At 41.6% G+C, this 21,396-nt stretch overlaps 1 protein-coding gene across 5 annotated transcripts in view; it reads left to right on the top strand.

Annotated features, from left to right (window-relative positions):
• elmo1 (engulfment and cell motility 1 (ced-12 homolog, C. elegans)) overlaps positions 1–21,396 on the top strand; it is a 106,953-nt gene that overhangs the window by 24,222 nt on the left and 61,335 nt on the right. For 3 of the 5 annotated variants that reach the window (XM_085261340.1, XM_085261339.1, XM_085261336.1), the window contains exon 1: positions 8,751–8,951. The exons of 1 other annotated variant lie outside the window; for it this stretch is intronic. The gene's annotated coding sequence lies outside the window, so the exon portion shown is untranslated. Of the gene's footprint in view, positions 1–8,749; positions 8,952–21,396 lie in introns of those variants that run through there. One more of the 5 variants, XM_085261338.1, reaches the window with a different exon arrangement.

Genomic DNA, 21,396 nt, shown 5'->3' with positions numbered 1-21,396 from the left:
CAGACCCTGCGGGCCTACAGCCAGACCAGCCACTGGAGACTGGAGACATGCATAGCATAACTGACATTTTTATCTCTTTAACCAGAATCTCTAGCTGAGGTAATTTAAGGTTCAGAAACCGCTGTTATCAACCTCAGGATTTCATTGAGGTCCGTTTAAAAATCCCGATGGTGAAGTCTGAACCGACCACTGGTTGAGTATGCGGAATTTTCTTTGGAGGAATTTGTGATGGTACTGTGTTTTTATAATAATTCTAAGCATGCATCCCATTATTATTACTAAGGGTCTAAGCCTGCCTTCCACTAAAGTAGACGTTAAGGTCTCTTTGCTGATTGCACACGTCAGCAGTGGTAACCATCCGGCACACTGATGGGTTTCAACCCAGCTGGATCCCAGCAAACTTAATGTTTCCTACCGCTGCGACAGATTACAAGTTTGGATTTACTTTTAAAGACAATATTGGATCACAAAGTATTTCCATAACTCAGTCCTACTGTTCTGTTCTGTTTGGAATAAATAAGCTGTGGAGACTGTGTGTTTGACCTGGAAAGGCTGCTAAGAAGCCCAAGAGCAGAAGGTCACTCTCACACTCTCGCACACACTTTTTTTCCTGTAGCCAGCAGTGGAAAGGCTTCCGGGGTAAACACCTAATTGCGCGCCTCTTTTCTGTTTTAAAGCTCTCACCGCCGACCTTGGTGCTGACTGATATTGAGTTATGTAATGGGCGAGGATGGCATGTTATTTTTAAATCTACAGAGAAAAGGGATTGTGTTTGAACAGAGCACATCGCCTATTGTGTATCAGTAAGGAAAAAAAACAACGTGTAATAGTCACCTTATGCAACACCCTTGACAACGCGCACTGTAAGTGCTGATTTAAATATACACACAGGGGTATTTTTGATGATGCAGATCATGTTTCATAAGCGCTTACATATCCTAAAATATCACACTTTCCATTTAGATTGATCACAGAGCAGTGAGGAACCTCATTCATGATCAGTGGGTCACCATATTTATCTGTTCACTTCTCAGCAGTTTATGATGCATGGATGCTGTAAACACCTGATATAATTAGATAAATAAATACATTCAGTCATTACTCATTACATTGGTAAAGAGATGAAGGTACATACTAGAGATGGCACGATACCACTTTTTTATGTCCGATACCGATACCGATATCATAAATTTGGATATCTGCCGATACCGATATGAATCCGATATAGTGTTTTTTAATCAACAAAACTGTTTTTTAAAATATCTTGCTGCATTTTGCAAGTCTGCAAGTTCATACTCAAGTTTAAAACAACAACTACACTAAAGCTATTCTGTTATACCTGTATACAAAAAAAATATTTCATAGTTCAGCAATACTGATCAATCTAATAAACTTAGACCTACACCATCCTCCCTATTCTGGTATTTTAAAGAGTACTTAGCATAAATATTAAGCAACCTAACTAATAGGGTTCCAACTCCCAGCAACAACAAACATAAATAAATAAAAAATAAGGAACCACCCCTCACGCGCCACCTCATGATGCTTAATCGACGTAATCAACCTTAATTTGATGCAGTGTGAAAAAAAATGCACAGAAATCAATTATTTTTCAAGAAATATTAAATAGATTCAACAAAATTGCAGACTGCACAGATGGTACCTTCCCAAAGTAAAAAGTACTATAGCTTACTAGGGTATATATTAGACTTAATAGTCACTATATACAGTAATTGACTTCTATTCATTTTACATCAAATTAAAACTTTGGGTGTCAGATAATTATTTATTAAAAGCTAGACATTTTAAATGAGAATAAGAAAGAAAAGTATGTCTTTGTGCCCCCTTTTCCCTGTTCATGCCCTATCGGCCCCCCTGGCTAAACTTTGCTAGATCCGCCCCTGCACAGTTACCAGCGTCAGCTACGTAGAAAAAGATCCTGGTGTAGAAAGAAATATTAAATAAATTCTAACAACAGCTTATCAAGCTTAAACGTTCTGCTGTTGTTCAGCCGCTGGTTTCCTCTTTCTGGTGCAAAGTGGGCCAAAAACAAACAAGAGAGACGGACTCGCGACAGAAAAGCCGATCAGCTGATCATTTAAGCAGTTTCACGATTGAAGTAGCAGCAGGAGAGGCAGTCGCTTGTTAAGCTTAACGTGGGAATGCTTTACAAACATTCAGAGATGGACTTACACACTTGCTTTACTTCTCTCGGGGATAACTTTGTCGGAGATGAAATGCCAGTTTGCTAGCGAAGCTCCACATGCTATCCAGACCACCGACACAGCTGCTCTATCACGTGATGCATACTGCTCCGACTGCTAACGTTCTGAGGTGAGTTACGGCGTGTTGCAAGTTTTGCGAGGTGCTTTCGTGATATTTAATGGATCGGATTACATTTTTTATTTTTCTCCGATATCCGATCCAGTAATTTAGGTCAGTATCGGAGCGATACGTAATATCGGATCGGTCCATCTCTAGTACATACATAGCAACTTTTTGCATCTGTTATCGGGCCACTTCTCATTTGTTTGTCTATGTTTTAGAGTTGTGTTTAAAAGTATAATCATGGGAAGGAAGATTCAGAGCAAAATGTTAAATCCCCAACCAGTTGTTGAGTGGTTGCTGGTAGCTGGTAGATGAATTTGATTGCAAAGAGGTATACAGTGCTGCACCAAAAATCTCCTTGCAGTTGCTCTGGTTGCTAGACTGATTGATGCGGTTGTGACACCAGTTTGTCTACAAACGCTAACCAACCACCAAGTGGTAAGTAAACTTAAAAAACTGCAACACAAACCAGAACTGCCACCCTGTTTGCAATCAATTTCACCCAGTGACACCCAGCAACCACTTGCAAACCGTCTGGCAAAAACTGTTTTTTTCCTGACAACCAGAGGTTACCGGGAGATCACTGGCCAGTCTCCAGACCTGTGTAATTGAGCCTTCATATGATACGCTGTGTTAGCCTTGTTCAGTTAGTGCACTGAACAAGGCTAACACAGTACAGTGCATGACTTACTTTCTTAAATTCCAACATTGCCTTTTCATCCTCAGTTTAAAGTTGGCATGGGTTAAGCGCCTGAGCCATTTGCATTATTAAAATGTAACTGTGTTATTTTTTTTTTCATGCATTACAGATAGAGAAAGGGCAGATGATAGAGTGACTGATGGTCTGTGAAGAGTGCTGACTGCAGCATTGTGCAGACAGATAACGATATGGGCAATTAAAACAATTTATCATTATACACAAAACAATAGTGTACAAGTGAGTTTCAATTACGCCAGAGTTTAAGAAACTTTTAGTTAACATAAATATTTGACCTTTCCCATTTTGAGCTTAAAAAAATGATATAAATAAACTTTTTAATACTAACTAAGCTCAATTTGTAATAATTTCTTCCTTTGTGTCACAGTAACCCTGTTAATTTAAATAATAGTGGGCACTTACTTACAGTTACTCATATTAAAATGAGAATACTGGTTATTAAATGTATTTGCATAAGGCTTTAGTGGTGACCTTTTCTCGATAGCTTGAGATTTGCCCCATAAGACTTTATTAATAAATTGAGCAGAGCATCACTCTGCACTCTCTTATCTGCATGTGGGTTGTCAGTCATCCAGGTCATGGCACTGCCTGTATCACTGAGAGGTGTGAACAGGGCAACCTCCAAGAGGAGAAGCCCACTATGGGTTAAATACCTGGGGCTCTATCAGTTTTTAAAATGAATGAAATGTGAACCTAAAAAATAAGCCGACTTGCCTCCATTTCAGTCGCATAAGACTCTTATCTGTGTCAACACGCCGATAATCAAAAACCCCAATGCACAATGGTGTCACTGCTCACTTTCTTCACATAAAGGGAATAAATAAAGCCTGAGAAAATAAACTGTAAGCATAATGGAACAAACATAAAACAGTCATGAAAACAGAACAGGCATAATTATGAACTGCAAGCTCTGAGCTTCCTTGACATGCACGCTGCAATATTAATAGATAAGTGCAGACTCTAGCAGACAAACATCTTCTTCCTGTCTTTCTTGATCATATTAAGTGCAGTAAGTGCTTGCATGCATATTTTTCTCAGCCTGACTGTGTTTAGATAAAAGAGCTGAATGCTTTCCTGACTACACATTACTGACACAAGACATCCATCCATCCATCCATCCATTTCCTTCCACTTATGCGGTCCAGGGTTGCAGGAAGGCTGGAGACTATTCCAGCTGTTCTATCAAGGCAGAGTACACCCTGGACTTATCACTCATCTATCACAGGACCAAGATGCACACACTTAGACTGAATTAGGAAAAAACAAACAAACAAACAAAAACCACTTTTAATTGGTATTTAGATTATTTGGGTTTACAGTACACCTGTCTGGTGTGCTGCACACACAGGTTTAGTCAATTGCCCCTGAACCTGTGTGCTATTACTACTGTCAGACAAGCAAGGAGTCAGCAGCACATTAGCGTGTGCAACGATGTTCCAGTCATTGTTATTCATAAGATAATAAGTGGATACTTGCACAAAACTTGGCAGTGAAACTCAGCTAAAACACTGTATTTACATTTGACATTTTCTGCATTAAAATACGCCCAGTTGCGTTTGGACCAATTAAGGAGCTGCTGTCGAAAATTTTGTTCCTATTAATTTTGCTTCTGTGGTTTTGCAGACTGTTGCTGTTTCTGCTTCTGCTTCTTTTTCTGGCGGGTCACTTTAGGGGTCACCACCACAGCAGATCGTCTGTCTCCGTCTCATCTCCACCCTCAATATTCTCTGTGGTCTAATCGGTTGATGACACACTGCTTTAAAAGCGTCATTTGTAGAAAAATAATGACGACTATATTTTTGTGTTCTAATAACATTACTTTGATTGACGCTGTCATCGCGTAACTGTAGATTATTGTTTATCTTGATGGTTTACAGACCTAGCATATGCATGCATGGAGCATTGTTAATGATGATAAGGACTGGCAAGATGTAATTCATTTCTTTGTCCAGTAAGAATGGTCTACTGGTGCACGATAACTCCATTACAGGTTATCTCTCTTTGCATTTTATCTAGTTTAGAGTCTAAAGCAGGAAGTCTGTCTTTCTCAGTGCCCCGTTCAAACCCCAGGACTTTCCTCTTTTCTTTTTCTTTTTTTTTTTTTTTGCAGGCTAATAGCTTGTGTTCATTTACGGCTGTAGTTTGATCATGCAAGTGAAACGTGTTACTCTTCTTAAGTGGAATAAGTGTGGATGTGGCTTTGAATAATAGATGAACCCCCGAAGTGTTATGGAATTATCTTGGCCTGACAACCTCCTCTGCAAGCACAATGTGGGAATGTGCCGATTCATTTTATGTTTAAAAAAGAGAAAGTCTGTGAATAAGAAAAGAAGCTTTTGAAACACCAGTCAATTGGATGACGTCAGCACCTCCCTGACTTTATTTAAAACCTGCATTTGCTTTAAATTTTCAGTTAACGCTTTGATCTACAACCATGTAGAAAGAAGTGCATCCACAAGCTCACATTCCTCGCAAACAGTGGTTATCTAGGCCATGGTCATAGAGCTGCTGACTGATATCCAGCTCCTGAATTTTATAAACAGTAACACTTGTTTTGAATATTTGCCCATGTGTTGTTGTTAATCAACATCTTGCTGCTATGTATGTGAAAACTTCTGTTTACTTTTCAGAAATAGGTCAGCATAGCTGGTAAATGAAACAATCAGCTTTAAATTATTAGTATTCTAATATGCCAAATTCTTTGTTTTTCCGCTGAGTAATAGCTGATTTTAAGCTCTCACAGTACTCTGCAAAAGTCTAGTCCATAGTTCTCCAGGCTTCATGAAGGACAGTCAAAGCTTTTCTTTGGATGCTGGCTGCTTTTTGTTCTGTTCTCCATTCTGATGATCCCACACTGCTTAAATAATGTTGAGGTCGGGGCTCTGGGGAGACCAATCCATGACCGATAGTGTTTCAGTGTGTGTTTTTATATCCAGCTATGCTTTTTCTGCAGTCTCTGTGTGTTTGGGATCATTGTCATGCATGTAAACTCTTCATCACCTCCATATATACCAGTGACAATTTGAATCAGACAGTTCAAACTTGGTTTCATTACTCCATAAGACTTGTTGCTGTTGATTTTCAGTTCAGTTCTTGTGTAATTTAGCATACCTCATCATTTTCTGCCTGTTTCCCTTCTTTGACAGTCACCCTTCCCCTGACACTATTTCTGATGAGGCTTCAGTGCACAGATCAACTGAAGGGCCACATGTATCCGGTGTCAGGTCTTCACTGGATTTTCCCCTATTTTTTAATTTTCAGCTACTGTTCGTCTGGTATAAACAGTTATTTATAGTTACTTCTTCTTTTGTCCTCTGTTTGTCCAGCTTCCTCAAAATTATTGAGGGCGCTCGGCAAACCATCCAAAAAACATACAAGTTTTTTAAGTGTACAAGCTTTTTAATAATAATAGGGAATCACCTTTTTGGTGTTAAAATACTATTTTATGCCTGTGAAACATTGTTATTTTTGAGACTGTTAGTAAATTCAGGTAAAAAAGTGGGGGGGAAATAAATGTATGTGATAGGCTGCTAGTTACAAAAGTCCCCAAAGATAGACACAAAACTAGCTCATCCCGTGGAGTTATGTGCTCTGATGTGCTTCAGTGTTAAGTGGCTTAATTTAAAAGACAAACAAAAAAAAACAACCTCACAACATTAAACTGACAATGCTCTGGTAGGAAAGTGAGTAAAAAAGGCTTTTTGAAAGTCTGCAGAACTATTGCTCAAGACCACTTTTTAAAAGAATTTCAAAAGCTTTTGGCTTTTGAAATTCTTTTAAAAAACCAGCTAAGGCTGAATGGCCCAAGACTAGAGCCACAAACAGAGGAGACTGCTTCAGTCAGTCTGCTGCTTTTGGATAAACTCGACACATTTCAGATCTAACACAGAGATCATAAAATCAACTAACCAAAAAAAAAATGTATGTGTAAACATTGCAGCAGGTCAATCAAGAGTTTTGAGTATCGACCCCCTCGTCACTTACATGCTTAAATTTTGGGTGGTACCATTTAGCGCCTTTTCTGTTCTGTTAACGAGGAACATTTACGGGCGGCTTAAATTCTTGTTCATCATTACGTAAACGTCTCAAAACACTTGCACAAAATAGTTTACTGAAATGCTGTCTGTCCACATGCTCAGAAAGGTCCGAGCATAAATATTTCCACCTCGTTGTGGGTTTTTTTCTTTCTTTTTTTCTTCCTTTTTTTGAGGTTGTGTAGGTTTGGACTTTTTGTTCCATTTTGGAAGAGAGATTTGCATATTAACTGCATTTGTGGAAATATGCCAAAATGAGCTCGTTAGAGTTTGACTTCAGATCATAAGACTTTTAACTCTGAAAGAATGGGGTGGTGTAATTTCTTCAGTAGTGTTGTGCAGTTTTTGAGTTTTAGTCAGCAGATGGTGACATGGAAGAAATGTCACGTTCGCCAACCTCGACAGATATGTCGTAGCATCCTGGATGAATCATGAGGGCTTAAAGCGACTACAAAGTCAGGACATTCAAGGAGGAGTTTAGATAGTTTGGACAGATTAATAAAGCTCTGGCGTGCTTCTCTCTTTGCTAGCTTTCGTCCCTCTGTCACAGTTTGCTGACAGTCGGAGTATATCCCAGATATTCTTAGCTCTATAGCCAGGACATAGGTCCTCTAAATATTTTCACTTCCTCAGGTCAGGATAGTTTCCAAGTTAGGCTCTGACGGCACGGCCGATCACATGACCGCTCATTTCGCATGCAGGCCTGTCATCTTGGTCATATTTCCGTGTCTTGGAACATGAAAGACTTAAATGAGGATATGATATATTTCAATTGGCATGTTTTGTTTTCACCGCTGTGGCTGAGCTGAAATGTTTTCCCGCTTGGGCGCTCGCCTTTCGGAGGCTCCCTGGAAGAACCGAGAGTCCCGACTGTTTGTATTTATGGGGCTGACTCTAACCAAAGTTGACCTCAGCCTGGGTGGAGCAAACATCTGTTTTTTGTATGTGTCGCTTGCACAGATGGCCTGTTGAGCTCTCAGCTGGAGATGAAGATGTCATCGTCTTGCACAAGCTGTAAATGTTTAATTTAGGCGTTTGGCCTGATGATCAGCGATCTTTTGTGACAGTATAAAACATCTGAGTCACTCTGTTGTTGCAGACTGTGGTAATTAGGGGGAGCGAGAGGTGGAAGTGAAAGTGTGAGCTGCACTGGTTGATGATATCTGAATCCATACATGAATTCATCGTTACTCTCAGCCCATGTTTTAATGCCAACATTTTAGATGCAGCAGCAGCTTGGCTCTTGAACAAGGGCGAACCTTGCTCTTTATTTTTGGCGTGCTAAATGTCACTGATAGGTTAGCTGTCTACTCTGACATATACACACAGAATAAGTCTTGGGCTTAATTTGTTGTGCTTGTAGATGGCTATTAAGGCTTCAACAGTTTAGACTAACACAGTGGAGCTGGAGTAGGGGGGCACTGATGGCATATTCATAAGCTATAATTACCCTTAAGTAATCCTGTCACCTCACTGAGTGTGTTTTTAATTCCTAGGCTTGAAACAGATGCATTGTTTGTCTTTCCTTGCATGTGAGCTTTAAGTTTTCTCGGCTGTTGTCGTCTTATCTTTGAATTTACCGCTTTTTTTTTCTTTAACAGACAGACCTGTTTCCTCCTCACTCGAAAAACGCCTACTTCCTCTACTTCCTCCTTCTGTCTCAGCACTCTGTCGGTTGTTCTTTTGCCTCAGGCGAAGCACTGCACAGACCGTGGTGAACTTTTTGTTTGTGGCTTGTGATGCTGAAGTCACTTTACTTGGAGGCAGATTGTCACACCGAAGTCGCCCTCTCCATCCTGTTATTGTAGTCGCATGCACAAGAAGCAGGTTGATTGGGAAGAAAGCTAAGAGTACTGGTGGATGTCTTGCGGGTGAGTCCTCAAGTCTTCAGTACTTTTCACTCTTTAAAAGGCTACACAGGATGCAGTAGGCCTCAGGGTGTGGCTCCGTGTGCTCCCCTGCCTCCTTTAATCTCCAGTGTGCCACCTCCTTAAGCACGGCCATTGTGCGGTAGGATGTTTGCCGTCTGGAGTGGTAAAAGTCTTGGTATGTCTGTTCCAAGAACAGGGAACTTTCGTGGGTTTTCCTCCAGCAAACCAAAGAAGAATTGCGCTGTCAAAGAACGGACGAGTTTAAAGACAGCTGAGCCTTGTGGCCTCGTAATTTGGTGGGATGGAAATGTGGTGTCAGTAGTTTATGATTTTGGATTGGCTAAAGAAAGTGTATGCTTACACAGCTGATAAATCTGCTGCATTGGAAAGTAATTACTTGGCAATATGAATGTTCCCTCACGATAAACATTAAGGATTAGTTTTGTGCTTTGGAGCCTAATTTTGCCTTAGATTTTTTTTCTATTTCTCTGTCTCTGTTTTTTTTGTCTCCTCATCACTAATAATTTCCGTGTTTTTATTACTTGGTTTTACAGAATATCATCCAAGTACCTCTAATTGTTTCTGATTCACTTGTTTACCTTAATTTGCCAGCTTGCTCTGCTCCGAGCGCTATACTTAGGCTATGTTTGTTCTGTGTTTGGTGGTGCATCATAGCTCCATGCTCATTTCTTTTCTTGTGTGTGTAGATTTATGTTTAAAAAAACACAGAGATGGTATATTGAGTGGCACATGTAAACTCATAAATGCAAAAGTCAGCTTGGTGTTAGCGGCATAACTGCCTTGAAAGAGATTGGCTGGCTGCTGCTGAGAGTTGCTACGAGCAGCTGGTAGCGACCTTTGACAGGATATCCTGCTAGTGTTGTGTGAGCGAAGGCGGTTTGTGACACAGAGGCCCGCTGAGAGGCACATGGGTCGCACAGAGACTTTAGAAATTTTAGAAAATGGTCTATTACATAATAAAAATATTTTTAAAAAATGACTTGGCTAGATTGTTTTCTTTGTCTTGCTGGTATGCGAAGTCCCTCAGAACGTGACGCTTCCTGTTTGTTTGAATCTTGATGCCACATTTCTCAACCCTGTCCCTAGCTTTACCCTTTATGTCTTTGTCCTTTATTTGAAGCCTTTTTCTCAGCCCTTTGTCTTCCAATCAGTGGTTTTTCCTGTCGACTGGGTGTTAGGTATACGTGTGTTGTGGAAGAATGGGAAAACAACTAAATAAGCATGAAGATTTTAAGATTAAGTGTACTCTTGCTGTTATGCCTTTCATGGCTCTTGGGACTGTGCTCTGTTTTGTGTTGACACTCTATTCATCAGTGATTCCCAGCCAGGCGAGTTTTCTTTTTTTTCCCAACCTCCTAAATGGTTGAAGTGTTTAATTTATGCCAGCAGTAATAGTGCAAATGTAACTGAGCTGTAATAACTACTATTATGCACACTTCTGTATCGTTAATTCAATCATATCAAGTTAAAGTAACATATTTGGAACATGAAGCGTCAGATGGTGTTCATAGTTGATTTACCTTAACTACAGGGTGTGTTTTGTATGTACGCTCACAATAAGTGTAACGTGAACATCTACTGTGTGTAGATGTCTAAAGGTGTCACCTTTAGAGCGACAATAACTCTAGGTCCTCTGCAGCACGACTGTGGCCTTTTGTCTCAACTCAAATAAAAGATGGTGGTCTATTTGAAGACACGCACACACACACACACACACACACACACGCGCACACACACACACGCACACATATATACACAGACACTAACCCCTGCAGCTAGGCGGGCCCTTTGTAGAGGCATCAGATGAAGAGCTTGAAGGGGTTCTTTTGAAATCCAGCCAGCACACAGACTAATACAGACACACCCACACAAAGACAAAGTTACTGATCTCTCCATATACAATTCTTGAAGCTCTCATGCGAAAGCAATAAACATGAAACCTCTCCCACACTAATAGTTCACATGATACCGTGAAACCTTGTGGTGCAGACACACTTCAGGCACACAAGAGCTTGGGTGACCAGATGTGTTATGATAGGATTTTTTTACATTTACATTGCGTTTTGCTTGGTCTTTGTGGATATAGGGGGATAAAAAGGTCTTGTTAGTACTTGCACGTTTTGGTTTTCTTGAAGCATAATTAATACTGTTCAGCATGTGCAGGTAAGCCCTGATTCAGACCGCTCCAATCAGTCCCTTTCTGCTCTTTTGTATGATGAAGGTGAGCGCAGTAAAGACCACGATGATATTATATGTCACGTACCAGCTATTTGCTGATAAGTTTAATAAATCGCAATCGGTCAAGCCCCACCCACCTGCTGTTCAAGCCTTCTTTTGACAAGGGTCAGCCAATCAGAATAAATGTGGCTGAAAGGTAGTGGGAATGGCTCTCGAACCAGGAGCTGGTCAGACGATAAGTGATGTGCTGTGCCAAGGCCTAGCGAAAGAAATGGGGACTTCTTTGAACTCTAGTAGAACCACAGAATGATAACAGATCTCCATTATGTAAGTTGTAAGAGGTTGAAGTTATAATGATGAGCAGTTAAGAAACTTGTTACAATCATGACAAGTAAGATGAGTCAAATAGAGAGTTGTCTTGGAGAGTGGAGAAATTTGGCTACATTTTTTACAACTTTAAATTATTTCTTTTTTTAAAAAAGAAAAAGGTAAATGCATTAATTATTAAACTGTGTATTTAACCAGACTTTAATAACCAAATAAAAACTATGTAAAAGTGTTACCCGATCAGACTGTGTAATGCAGGGATGGGGGCTTATTTTCCTAGGGTTCGGCCCTCCACAACAGTCCCAGTTTCTAATGTGCCCAGTCCTGATCCTGGGTGAGGGTGTTTGCACATAACAGCCTCCTCAGGTCGTGCTGCTTTAAATGCCACTTAAATGTCCGAGTTTGAGAGCGACACTGAGGTAAATGTGTTAAAGGCGTCTGACGTTCATCAAGTGCTGCTAGGCGACACATCACGGTGTTTAAAAAGTGCCGTCTCATGGTCTCTGTCACAACATTGACGCTCTCACAGAAAGTTTCTTGGTGGAGCAGCCCAGTCTCACCATACTCTAGCACAAGTCATCCTGCGGTCTGATACGTCCATATAATGCGATAATAACCCTTGTCTTTCTATTTTTAACCCTCTGTTTCTCCTTTTCTTTTGTTCTACTTTCTCAGATGTCTATAATGTGCTGATTTACTTTCTTTTTTGCTTTATTTCTGTTTTTTATTACATTTTCTCTGGCTTTCTATTTATTATCAGTACCCTTCATTTTAACTTTCTCTGACACGCTGTCGGCCCCGCTTTCATTTACGTTGCTTCTCGTAGCCTTCCTACCTCTGTTCCTACTCATGTTCCCTTGCCTTCACCTTCACCCTCCCCTCGTCCCTCCACAGATTGTGGGACCCTCCTATTACACATCATGAATTATTGAGGTGAAACCTAGTATTGCCTAACAAAACACAAGATTTCTCTCCCCTCTGTTTCCTCTGCTGTCATCATCTCTCTTCTCTTTACTGATGGCTTTGTTCCTTAATTTCTACCTCTGGCAGGTGACAGAATCACACAATAATAAACTGTTTAATGGACTATATGATTAAATTAAACTTATAAATGGAAAGATGCATAAATTGTATTTTGATAATTTCACAGTCTCAGTCTTTTTTTTGTATTTGTCATTTATTTGGGTTTAAATAATGTTCAAAAGCAAAACAGTCATAATCCTTTTCTCTGATTTTTTTTACTTAAATCAAATAATATTCTCTCTCTAAAGAAAACTGGTACCCTCTCCAAAATTCCAGTATCAACAAGGCTCTAGCTTCTTCTGTTTATATGTAATCATGGGGAAGATAGATACTGTAACCCAGCACTAAATGCCTCCTGGTAACAGCAGGTGGGCGAGTGTATAAGGACAGATTAATTGCACACATGTACTTTCAAAGCTTACAATAACTTTGGGCTTGACTCTGGAACAGTTAGACTGCGGGTTCATTGTATAAGCGTCATGGTGCTGAATACAACGTGTAAATATGAAGATTGCACCAAGAGAATTAAAAAGAGAGCATCCAATAAGGCTTTTCTGGTCCTCGACTTACAGTACCATGTCAAATTCTGACCCTACATTTTGAATGTTGTGACAGAAACCCAGACTCAGACCGGTCAGTATATTTTTTTTCATCTTCTGTTGTCCAATTTTGATGAGCTTGTGCAAATTTCCCAGTTTTTCTTTGTTCTTAAACACTGCTCTCAGCTGACAGCAGGGGCACCCGGTGTGGTTTCTGTCCCGCAGCCCGTCTGCTTCAAGATTTGACGTTGTGCGTTCAGAGATGCTCTTCTGCATACCTTCAGTGGTTATTTGAGCAACTGTAGCTCAAAGATGTCTGGCCACTCTCCTTTGGCAGCAACTATCCAGAAAACTGCGGCTCAGTAGATAACAAAGCCAATCTGAGCCATGAGCTTCCGAAATATAAGCAGTATATTAAGCAGTATATTAAATGCCCGACCAGAGAGGAGAGGACATTAGACCACTGCTACAGCACGATCAGCGGGGCCTATCGCGCGGTGCCCCGCGCTTCACTCGGACTTTCTGACCACGTCATGATCCACCTAATCCCCGCGTACAGACAGAGGCTGAAGCTCTCCAAACCTGTCGTGAGGACAAAAAAACTGTGGAGCAACGAGGCTGTGGAGGAGCTTCGCACGTGTTTGGAGTCTACAGACTGGGACACAATGAAGGCTGCTTCTAACAGCTTGGACGAGTTTACGGACACTGTCACCTCCTATATCCACTTCTGTGAGGACAGCATTGTGCCATCACGTACCAGGGTGAGTTATAACAATGACAAACCCTGGTTTACTCCCAAACTCAAAAAGCTGTGGTTGGAAAAGAGAAAGGCGTTCAGAAGCGGAGACAGGGACTGCTACAGAGAGGCCAAGTACAGGTTCACTAAAGAAGTGGACATTGCTAAACATCAGCACTCTGAGAAGATGCAGCAGCAGATCTCAGAGAATGACTCGGCCTCTGTGTGGAAAGGTTTTAGGAATATCACAAACTACAAGCCTAAAACCCCCCACTCCACTGATGACTTGCTCTTAGCCAACACCCTTAACGACTTTTACTGCCGTTTTGACGAGCCATCAGGCAGCCTTCACACCTCCAACGGCCCCAACAATAGAGGCACTTTAGACACTAATTCCCCCACCTCTCCCCCCTCCATAGAGCCATCACCACCTTCAAACTGTTCACCTACAACACCCCCCTCCTCACCCCACACAAAAGAGGATTTCACACCACCTCCTCCCACCACAACTCTTCATATTCATGAAGCAGGTGTGAGGAAGCAGTTTAAGAGTGAATGCTCGGAAAGCTCCCGGCCCAGACGGCGTGTCTCCTGCCACCCTCAGACACTGTGCAAACGAGCTGGCCCCAGTGTTTTCTGGCATTTTCAACTCCTCACTGCAGGCATGTCATGTGCCTGCCTGCTTCAAGTCCTCTACCATAATCCCTGTCCCCAAGAAACCTAGGATCACTGGACTAAATGACTACAGACCCGTGGCTCCGACATCTGTGGTCATGAAGTCATTTGAGCGCCTAGTTCTCTCCCATCTCAAGACCCTCACGGCCCCCCTCCTGGGCCCCCTGCAGTTTGCATACAGAGCCAACAGGTCTGTAGATGACACCATCAACATGGCTCTACACTTCATCCTGCAGCATCTGGACTCCCCAGGAACCTACGCCAGGATCCTGTTTGTGGACTTCATCTCTGCCTTCAACACCATCCTTCCAGACCATCTCCGAGGCAAGCTTTCCCAGATGAATGTGCCTGATCCCATCTGCCGGTGGATCACCGACTTCCTGACGGACAGGAAGCAGCATGTGAGGCTGGGAAAGAATGTCTCGGACTCTCGGACCATCAGCACCGGCTCCCCTCAGGGCTGTGTTCTTTCTCCTCTGCTCTTCTCCCTGTACACCAACTGCTGCACCTCCACCCACCAGTCTGTCAAGCTAATCAAGTTTGCAGATGACACCACCGTTATTGGGCTCATCTCGGACGGGGATGAGTCTGCCTACAGGTGGGAGGTTGAACGTCTGGTGTCCTGGTGCAGCCACAACAACCTGGTGCTGAATGCCCAGAAGACAGTGGAGATTATTGTGGACTTCAGGAAGCACACAGCCCCACTCCCCCCCATCATCCTGACTGACACCCCCATCACCTCTGTGGACTCATTCCGCTTCCTGGGTACCACCATCACTCAGGACCTGAAGTGGGAGCCCACCATCACCTCCGTCATTAAGAAAGCCCAGCAGAGGATGTACTTCCTGAGGCAGCTGAAGAAATTCAACCTGCCAACACGGACGATGATGCAATTCTACACCGCAATCATCGAGTCCATCCTCACCTCCTCCATCACCGTGTGGTACGCTGGAGCCACTATCAGGGACAAACAGAGACTGCAGCGTGTTGTGCGCTCTGCTGAGAAGGTGATTGGCTGTAGACTCCCATCTCTGCAGGACCTGTACACCTCCAGGACACTGGGGCGTGCAGCTCGGATCTCAGCTGACCCTTCTCACCCTGGACACAGTCTGTTTGACCTGCTCCCCTCAGGCAGGAGGCTCCGGTCCATTCAGAATCAGAATCATCAGAATCAGAATACTTTATTGATCCCTGGGGGAAATTATTTTTTGTTACAGTGCTCCATTTTAAGCCAACATTAAGACAAGACAGACAATACGCTAACTAAGAATAGTACAATATATACATATATATACATACATACATACATACATACATACATACATACATACATAAGTCACTTATAAATAAATAGTTGGAAAAGAAACATGTGTAGTTGTAGCAGCAAACAGTGTGTTAAGTGGATGCGTTGTACAGGGAGATGGCCACAGGCAGGAATGATTTCCTGTGTCGTTCAGTGGTGCTTTTCGGTAATCTCAGTCTCTCACTGAACGTGCTCCTGTGACTGACCAACATGTCATGGAGTGGGTGGGAGGTGTTATCCAACATTGTCTTTATCTTGGACAGCATCCGCCTCTCCGACACCACCTTGAGGGAGTCCAGCTCCATCCCCACAACATTGCTGGCCTTATGGATCAGTTTATTAAGTCTGTTGGCATCTGCGACTCTCAGCCTGCTCCCCCAGCATGCAACAGCATAGAGGATCGCACTGGCCACAACAGACTCATAGAAAATCCTCAGCATTTTCTGGCAGATGTTGAAGGACCTCAGTCGCCTCAAAAAATAGAGACGACTCTGGCCCTTCCTGTAAAGTGCACCAGAACCTCTCGCCATAAGAACAGTTTCTTCCCCTCTGCTGTTGGACACATGAACAATAAACGTACGACTGTTCCCACCACTAACTCATGACCCTATGCTGTGTTCACTGCATCATTCCATGTTTGGCACTGATCACCACCTGCACTCATGTATATATCTTTCTACGTAGCACTTTTAATTCTTATTCTCATGTATATCTCATGCATATATCTTTCTACGTAGCACTTTTAATTCTTATTCTTACTTTTATTTTTTCATGTCTATTTAAGCGCAATTTATGACAGCATGTTTGCACTGAAGCACCGCAGCAATTTCCTAATGTTGTAAACCTGCTCAACATTTGGCAATAAAACCCTTTCTGATTCTGATTCTGATTCTGATATGTTCAGTTTTTGTACCATTCTCTGTAAACCCACGAGTTGGTTATGAGGGAACATTCCAGTAGATGAGCAGTTTCTGAAAAACTCAGACCACCCTGTCTGGCATCAACAACCATGCCACATTCAAAGGCACTTAGATCACCCTGCTTCCCCATTCTTATTCGCCTTGACCACGTCTACATGCCTGAATCCATTGAGTTGCTGCCATTTGATTGGACGATCAGATATTTGCATTAACAAGCGGTTGAATATATGTACCTAATAAAGTGGCCGGTGAGTGTATATGTATTATTTGGGTCAAATTCTGCAAAATAATATGTTTCTGGAGAGAGAAGCAGAGCACGGAGTGGAAAAAGAGGTCGATGAAAGCAATAAAACATCAGATGCGGTAGAAAAGCAGAGAAGAGAAAAGAAGCGGGGTCAGATCCAGAAGATAAAAAAAGATGGAATGAGCTCTTTATCCCGCTGGCCTGCTTAACCCTCTAGCAGAGTGTAAAATAAACACACTCAGTCACTCAAACTCAGCTAAACCAGGTTGCAGCAAATCACCTGCTCTGACATGATGAGCTGTGACAGCAGCTAGCGCGATAACAAGGTTCCATTTACAGTGTAAAGAGGCTGCAGCGAGATGCCAAAGTGACAGATAAGGGAATTGATACACAGACCACATGGCTCATGTAAATCATGATCTTTTGTAGATATGAAGGCAAACGTATACGGACGCCAGACATAATCCTGGTGTGAAAAGCTTGTTTCTAAGAAGCTGTTTGCAGGAGCGCGGCGTGTCGATCGCTAGAAAAACATGTTGATCGAATGAGTCCTGGACCACTTGTAGCTCTGGTGTGCTATGTGTGTTGAAACGTTGTGTTTCTCAATTAAATTGAAGCTTTAGATAATGTGTGCGTGTGTGTGGCCTGGTACGTGCACATGTGTGTATTTCCAATCAATATGCCTCAAGGCAGTCCATCTTTGAGTCATCTGAAGTTCTTGGAAGATGATGACAAGGTGCTGGGAACACACACATACAGATACAAACGCACAAACACGCACACACTTCTCATCCTTATTGGAAAAACCAAATCCTGTGTCAGGAGAATGAGCTTGTGCTCTGACTTAAGGTACAAACAAGTCTCTCGAATTCTTCACTTAATGGATCTTCCTGTAATTTTTGGTTATTTCTTTGTGTTATCACAGCAGGGTACTCGGTGAACTGAGCCTAAGTCTTGGTGCAAACATATCACAGTAGCTATCTTTGGCATTTATGCACTCCAGTTTCATGTTACTCATCAGATCCTGTTATGTCTGTGATAACATCAACAGAAATATGTCCCAGTGGACTTTATTGTTTGCCTTTAGTTACAACTGGAAGTCCCAGAAATTGCACTGGTAGGTTTAGTTAAAGCAATACGAAACAATTACATTCAAATAAACTGCTTTACTTATTTACTTTTTGTGAGTGTTTTTAAAAGACAAAAAGGGGATTGTTGATTAGAGAAATTATTTAAAAACCCAACATTGCACTCTGGTATCCAGCCATCCATTTTTTTATGGTTATCCAATTCATTATTCACATTTCATTTATTAGATGTTATAAATGCCAGTACCATCGAATATCATCAAATAGTTAATATAGGCTTAGAACCTAAAAAACCCCAACTGGGTTCTGTTGGGGGTCCCTGATATTTAGATAATGCTAACATGTTGGTGCAGAAAACAGTGTCAACTTAAAGTCTTAGATTCACTGTGATGGTGTGTTAACCTTAAAGGATAAAGTTTAGCATGTACCCTTCATCTCATGAGGGTCTTTAATGCACTGTGTTGTATGTGTGCTGGAATAATCAGGAAAACTTTGGAAATGGGAGCATCTGAAGAGCATGTGAATGTACAAGCTTTAGCTAATGTTATGGCTCTTCATCCAACAGCTGTTGAGATATTTCACTTAAACGTTGCTGTGATATTTTAACCTGAGGAAACTGACAAATTAAACAGTGGACTAACATTAAAATCACTGGAATATCAGGGCTAAAAATGTTGACGGCAGTCTCAAGAACAGCAGATTTCTAGCTTTCATTTTCTGTCTCTCTGTGACTTCGGGTCAGTTTTGAGAGGGATGATTATCTGTACATAGATGACTAATGCGAGTTTCTTTGTGTAATGCAACTGAATGAATCATACATGTGTTAGTACAGTAAGGCTCCTGTATTTGGGACATGTATTTTTAACATGGAAAAAACAGGATGAGCCTGAAATTAATTTTTTCTTCTTCTTTTCTTAAAAGGCACATTTTTGTGAACAAATAGAAAAGCAGGATTCAAGAATTCAGTTTATCCAGATGTTTACATAGATCTCTTTCAGTGTTGTCTTTCCATTTTGTTTTTCCTCATCTTTTGTGGCATTATCTTTTCTGCGTAAGGTTACAGAGCTGGAAAGCGGAGCAAAACACTAATTTACTGAACATCACTGAAGGCAAAGTGTATCAGAAAGTATTTAACATGCATTAAGAAACCGTTCTAATCTTCAGCAGGCACGCTCGTTCAACGCAGAGGGCTGGAGTGACTCATTTTTGTGAAGTTGTGACAAACGTGACTTGAGTATGGGCATGCAGTTTGGAAAGAAAATGCATCCACATCTCAAGCTATTGATGCAGCAGCTGCCATGGCAACGGGCCCTTGAATAAAGGCTATGTGGATTATTATGGGGTGAATCACACACAACGCCAGGCCGGTGTCCTTAAATTAACACACTCTCTTTAAATGCACACGTGCATAGATTACATGTGGTCAGTGTTTGTAAACACGTCTCCAGTCATCCATCCACAAGTGCTTTTGCCATGTGTATTAACACTATAATAACACCATATTCCGCTCAGCAGTTTTCTCCCAGGAATTAGTCTGAGCCAGCCATTATACAATATGCATTTTCAAATTAAATATGTAATCAGACTTCTTCACCAGGAACTAGGATTATCTGAGTTTTTTTAGACAAGCTGAGAAGGTAAATTATTGATGCCTTCCTCAGTTGATTATGCGGATTTCTATGCTACATTTTCCACTCGAGACTCGTCCACTGGCGGGTTTCATTAGACCCCCTGCAAGGACACAGAAGTGGTTTTGCTCAGCTCTCCCCGCACGGTTCCGGGTGACTCTGATTTGCCTTTCTTTAAGCTGTGGAAGCACAAACTGGCTTATCCACAGCCTTTCAGGTCGATCTGGCTGTCGTCTCCTATGTGAGATATCATGCCGTTTTTGGTGCCCTGAAGGGCTGTGAGGAGGGGTCAGGGAGGAGGATTACAGGTTCAGTGTTAGCGTAGGGGTAATTGCATGAAAGTGGAGTGAGTGTTGACGTCTTTTGCCTTTGCTTTGTTTATGAACAAGAGTTCACATGGTTGCTTGTACAGATTCAAGGTATAATTGTTAAATTCAGTTACGTTGTGACCCATCCCCAAGCCAAGTACTAACATCCATCTTCTTTAATCTGTGCTTCATCGTTTTTCTGCTTTCCTTTTGCAGATCAACTTTTTTTTGTTTTAGCTTTTTTTAATCTGCAGCTAATCAAGTCTTTTTATCCATCCAAGCTAAGATATCTGGGTCATGTCACTTAAGTAGTTTACTCAGACTTGACAGAGCTCACTCAGAATAACAGAAGACATTGCTCAGATCTTTTTAAGGTTGTTTTATGCGCCCCATGATGAGTAAACTGACCTTTTATATGCTAAATTGAAGGGATACCCCTTGAAGCAAGTGCTACTGCACAGGGCTGTGGAAGAAGCTCTGCGCTACTAACGTGTTTAACCGCTTGCTTTTGACTCTTATGTTCATGCTAATGTGGTTTAATGTGGCAGTTGCATCCTCTCTCCAAAGCAACAGGAACTATTATGTGAAAATGTCCAAAGGGACTTTCAAACTGAACTGTTCCACTGCTTGAGTCACAGGAAGATGCTGCTGAGTGGTTTATGGTTTTTCTGCTGGACAAAAATGTCTGAATTGAGAATAGAACCAAGAGTAGCAGTTGAATTTTGACTCGAACACCAGTGAACAATTTGAATATATCCAGATGTGTGGACTTTTTGTCTTCCCTTTTGGCAGTGGGAGTAAATGCACTTAGTTGCTCTAACGTCCTTCTGAATTCTTGTACAGAAAGTAACTGCAGTAACCACATTTAAAACTCCCGTTTTGCAAAATACAGAGAGATTTACGTGGCTGTGATAGGCTTAATCAGCATTGTATGAGCTTGTTTGGCAAGGGCTCGAATTTATTGGATGGTTATTTATATGTAAATGTACCACACTCCAACTTTAAATTAGTCTACCCCTGGAAAAATTGATTTCAGAGGACAAATAAAAAGTCTGCCTGCCTTAGTTTGCATAAGCGATAGAAGTTTAACTGCATTCACGTATGACTTTCAGTGCCAGTATTTGCAGGAATAAGCATGCAGAGCATAGTTCTTAACTGAAGAGCCTGTCCTAGCTGTGGGCTAATGAACAGCATGCAGTGTATTTGTGGTTTTTAAACTGGTACTGATGCTAAACCCCCCACTGTTGTTGGCCAGCCTTACCTGAGATGATTTCTTGGTACGAAATAAAAAGAGCCAGAGTGTTTACTTTCTTGTGGGTGCACAAATTATAGTAAATTGATGTAAGTAGGTCAGTTGACTAACTTCCTCTAAAAATTTAAATGCTATACGAAAGTGATCTTATTGGTTTTAGCAGTTCACTAGCTTCTCCTGAAGATGAGTTTCATTTGCTTGCG

This window comes from Mchenga conophoros, linkage group LG22 (genome assembly GCF_057382185.1).
Source record: "Mchenga conophoros isolate Kocher_MC1m ecotype Shallow Benthic linkage group LG22, M_conophoros_male_GT1.1, whole genome shotgun sequence".
NCBI classification, from domain to species: Eukaryota; Metazoa; Chordata; class Actinopteri; order Cichliformes; family Cichlidae; genus Mchenga; species Mchenga conophoros.
The sequence above is the reverse complement of the archived record's forward strand: the minus strand, read 5'-3'. Positions and strand labels throughout refer to the sequence as shown.